This window comes from Mandrillus leucophaeus, unplaced genomic scaffold (genome assembly GCF_000951045.1).
Source record: "Mandrillus leucophaeus isolate KB7577 unplaced genomic scaffold, Mleu.le_1.0 Scaffold42, whole genome shotgun sequence".
Lineage (NCBI taxonomy): Eukaryota > Metazoa > Chordata > Mammalia > Primates > Cercopithecidae > Mandrillus > Mandrillus leucophaeus.
This window is the reverse complement of record NW_012104476.1, coordinates 1,524,946-1,530,176: the sequence shown is the minus strand read 5'-3', so window position 1 is coordinate 1,530,176 and position 5,231 is coordinate 1,524,946.

Here is a 5,231-nt window from a genome sequence, read left to right as displayed (position 1 = left end):
TATCTAATTAATTTTTAAAATTTTTGTAGAGACAGAATTTCCCTGTCTCCCTATGTTGTTCAGGCTGGTCTCAAACTTCCGGCCTCAAGTGATCTTCTGTCCTCTGCCTCCCAAAGTGCTAGGATTACAGGTGTGTGCCACCAGGCCCAAACTATGCACTGCTTTTTTTTTTTAGGCATAAGGCTATTGTACCCTTAATAGACTACAGGATAGTATAAACATAACATTTATGTGCACTGCGGAACTCCACAATTTGTGTGGCTCATTTTATTGCAATATTCACTTTATTGCCGTGAATATCGCCAAAATATGTCTGTGGTTTGTTATGGCCACCCAGGAGGATAATCCATGATCCTTTCTGCAAGCTTTTGGCTTAGAGTCTTACATCGACAATTCCACTACCTTCTTAGCTGGCCACCCTGCCTGTAGGTTCATGAATGCATCTCCCGCAGGCATGGCTGGATTAATTCACCTAAAGTGCAGAAGTGTCCTGACCCTTCTCACCTGCCCCCAGCCTTGCCCCTGACGTTGTGTGGTCTTCTGACACCCAGAACATCTCCAGGTGTTTGCTGCAGGTGTTGACTCAGCCAGTTCCAGTCCAGGCTCCACCCCAGCACGTATCATTTGCACTAGCATGCAGCGTTCCCTCAACTCATGAGCTCCCCACCTCTGGTGTCTACCATAAAACCGGGCATCGAGTAGGCACTTTGTAAAGGTTTGTGACTCTGAACTGAAAAATTTAAAAGTACGAAGCCAGAGCCTCAGTCTCTGGTGAGGCAACCAGAGATGTTAGAAATTTCATATGGGGTTCCCTCAAAGCTGCCCTCTGCTAATAGCTATAGGCTCTGGAGTTAGGTCTGGAGCTGACCAGGCATCCTACAGGCATCCCCATCCCTCCTCTCTGGAAAACTGAGTCTGCAGAGGGCACAGTGAGCCAAGATCACGCCACTGCACTCCAGCGTTGGCGACAGAGTGAGACTCCATCTAAAAAATAAAAGTAGGCCGGGCGCGGTGGCTCACGCCTGTAATCCCAGCACTTTAGGAGACCAAGGCAGGCAGATCACGAGGTCAGGCAATCGAGACCATCCTGGCTAACACGGTGAAACCCCGTCTCTACTAAAAATACAAAAAATTAGCTGGGCGTGATGGCGGGCGCCTGTAGTCCCAGCTACTCGGGAAGCTGAGGCAGGGGAATGGCATGAACCTGGGAGGCGGAGCTTGCAGTGAGCTGAGATCCGGCCACTGCACTCCAGCCTGGGCGACAGAACGAGACCTTGTCTCAAATAAATAAATAAATAAATAAATAAATAAATAAATAAAATAAAAATAAAAAATAAAAATAAAAATAAAAATTGTTGGCCGGGCACAGTGGCTCACGCCTGTAATCCCAGCACTTTGGGAGGCTGAGGCGGGCAGATCACAAGGTCAGGAGACTGAGACCATCCTAGCTAACATAGTGAAACCCCACTTCTACTAGTGAAACCCCACCTCTACTAAAAAAATACAAAAAATTAGCCGGGCGCGGTGGCAGGTGCCTGTAGTCCCAGCTACTCGGGAGGCTGAGGCAGGAGAATAGTGTGAACCTGGGAGGTGGAGCTTGCAGTGAGCCAAAATCACGCCACTGCACTCCAGCCTGAGCGACAGAGTGAGACTCTGTCTCAAAAAAATCAAATAAAAATTGTCATCCAGCAGTAACAAGATGTTTATGAACATGTTGGGAAAAAATGCTCAGTGCCGCAAAGAAGAACCAGCACTGAGACAAAGGATCTCTCAGCAAGGCAATTTACTCCTATAGGAAGGTGCGTCTCGTGAACGGAGCAATGGCGAGGGCACCCAGAACAACGGAAACCATGGATTTTATTATCTCTCACACAGCCTCTGCTTCTGTGTCTTTCCCCTATCGCCTCGGGTTGGACCCCACAGTCTAAACTAGTCCCAATTGGCTAAACATTTAAACTTTCTTATATATGGTAGGCACATAAGAGGGGTGAGAAGAGACAGAAGGGGAGTCGTTGACACGGGTACTGGGAAGGTAACCTATTCCCTAATAAGGAAAGGAATGTGGACTGGGGTTGTAGCGAGTTCAGGCATGCCTAGGCATGTACAGACAAGTTGGGGGGCAGCAAAGGCAAGTGGGTACTTGGATAAGCTGTTCGAAGAGGGAATTTAACTGTATTTAACAATTTCACCCCTTTTGATTTTTATCATCTTTCCTCTTCAGACCTTTTTAACATGTTTTAACTTTGTTGTTCTGCTTGATCTTCTAAAAGAAGGAGCTTATCTGAATAAGGCGGGGGAGAATTGAGGAAACTTTTGGTGAGAGTTGTCTCAATAAGTCTTCGTATTAACCCTCGAACACGGGGTATGAGGCAACATCCAACAAGAATTAGTGCACTTATAACAATTGCCAGGGAGGTAACTATTGAAATTACCAGCTTTTGCCACCCACCAAACCACTTTCCCCTGAGGCTTGTAAAGGGGTCATCTATTCTGGAGTTTTTAGCCAATTCATCTGATAGAGAGGTAAGGCCGTACACAGCCTTTGTAATTGTCCCTTGGGGGCTGTGTTTTTAGGGATGAAAGTACAACACTGGGTTCCAATCATGACAGAAACTTCACCTTTCTCTGCTAGTATCATGGCTAATGACATCCTATTTTCCCATTTGATTGGTGGGTCCTAATGATTCAGCTATTCCTTTAATGGCATCTTTGGTATAGTCAACAAATCGTTGCTGGTTATAGTCAATGTAATTTCTCTAATTTACATTTTTATTAATAGTTACCCACCAGAACCATGTGGATTCAAACTCTGCAGCTATTTGGTTTTGAGCTTTAAATTTATTTGGCACTCCTCGTGAAGCCTGATGGCATTTATAGAAACTTGAGCATCACAAGACTCACGAGGGGTCTCTCTTGGTTTACGGACCTTTGCTTTCTCTGGTTGATGAAACGCCAGGGTGAAAGAGATAGCCAACTGAATTACAGAATGAGTTTCGCTCCATTTACTTGGCAGTGTCCAGCAGGGGCCCACCACATCCCCTTGGGGATGGCTAAGGGCAGACTGATGGGTGAGCTATTGGGAGGGTCTAAGCTCTTTGCATCCCTTTTAGTCTCCAAGGAATGCTAAGTTTTCCCCCTGTCGTGAGAAACACGAGGTAAACTTGGCACTGGAAGGTGGAGGCTGGATGGCCCCTGGGGCCTGACCCGCAGGGTGTTGAACTTCCGGGAACAGCAGAGAAAGAGCTTGGTCCGATTTGTCTTCCCAGGCTGTGGGGGTCTTGAAAAAGAGCCACCACATAGCTCATGCCCGGTCGGCGGGGAGACTATCTGAGTGGAAAGGGGACGATCTGGGCCTGTGGTCTACCGTGCACACAAGCATAACAGTCGCTTTTGCTTAGGGTGTGGACGGAATATTTAATCCATTCCAGGCAGGCATTTGTATCTCCGTATCCTGTCTCCATCGCTAGGGTTTTAGATCTTTTACTTTTACAACGTACACCTTGGTTTTCTCATTAGGTATAGGAATAACAGGTGTAGTTCCTTTAGTAAAATGAAGGTAAGGTTTTAGGGAGGTACAGCCTTCTGAGGAAGCCTAGCCCTGGGACTGAGTGTGCCAGAGAATATCGTACCAGGAATAGCAAGGTAGCCAATGATAAGGAATTTTACAAGGATCAGGTTGAGAGTGGGGTGAGTACTAAGGGCAAAGATACTTTTCTGAAGAGGTTAATTTGCCTTTGACTTTGTAGGTCTCCACAAGGTATTGCTAAGTAAGCATCAAAGACAATAGTTTGCAGGGGAGGCTGACCTGATTACATTGATAGTAAGGTTTCCGACAGTGGAGTGAGGGAAGAAGCAGAGACAATAGAAGAGATATAAGAGGGTGAGACTTGATCCTAGAACCATGGCCTATGACTCTGAAGATGGTGGCACTTTCTTGACTCAGGTATGGTGAGTTCACCCTCTTTCTGCCGTTCGGACTGCGGTCTCAGTAGTTGGAAGCACTAGGTAGGGTCCTTCCTAAGCCCGTTCGAGTTTCCCTTCTCTCCAGTTCTTAATGAGAACGTGATCTCCAGGTTGACGCAGGTGTGCTGGGAGCTCCAGGGGTAGCAGCTGTACTAAAAGGCCTTTCGATCTGAGGGAAGAGAAAGTGGAAGATAGACCAAGTATATAGTTTTTGAGACATTGATCTTCCATTTTCAGCGTAGGACTGTCAGCAGTGGAGTGTAAATAAGGCAACTTACATATTATTTTATAAGGGGATAAGCCGACATCTTTCCGAGGGGGCGGTCCTGACCCTTAACAAGGCAATGGGGAGGAGTCTCTAAAACTAGTTTGGTCAAGCGGCTCCTCCTCGGAGTTCGGTTCATTCTCTGTGCTCTTCCTGATGAAGGTGAGTGCCAGGGAGTGTGGTATTCCTATGTTATGTTTAGTACTTGGGCTAATTTCTTAATGACATGTGTGGTGAAATGAGTCTCATTATCTGAATCAATATTTTCTATTAATCTAAACCTGGGTGTAATATTTTTAATTAATGCTTTAACTACATTACTGGTGGTTGCACTTGGGAATAGCCTCTCCCCAGTGAGAAAGGTGATCTATCACTAGTAGGTACTTTAGGTGACCTATTTGGGGCATTTCAGTGGAATCAGTTTGGACACTTTGGAATGGCCTTAATCCTGGGTCCCTTCCTTCTTAGAGTTTGCTTATTTTTGTTGTTGTTGGTTTTTTACGTATTAGGCAACTATCTGTAACTTGTTTTGCCGAAGTATAAATGTTTATAGATCCATAGACTCAGAACTGCATTACTTATAGCTTGGGACTTAGGCTGCTGAGCGGGGAGATGGTGGAGGCGCTGCTGGCCAGGCTCAGGCTGCTGTGAGGTCGGCTCTCCTTCATCAAGGGCCAGCTCTGGGGTCCCAATGACAGGGGGCAAGAGGACCATGTGGGTGCTGCAGCACCCAGGCAGTCTTCTGCCTCCTTTGTCTCCTGGCTGCTGTCTTTCATAGTTCTTAATTTCTCTCCTCACCTGCTCACTCCCACGTTTTGTCTCTCTGTCTCCTGTCTCTTCCTCTCTCTTCCTTTTACACTCTCTCCCCCCAGTTTCACCTCTGTTCCTCTGTTTAATCTGTTTCTTCCACTCTCTCACTCATTCTCTTCCTCTCTCTCCAAACTTTCTGTCTACATCTTTTATTGCCAGACTTAAGTCTTCCAGGAGCGCTAAGTTTTCCCCT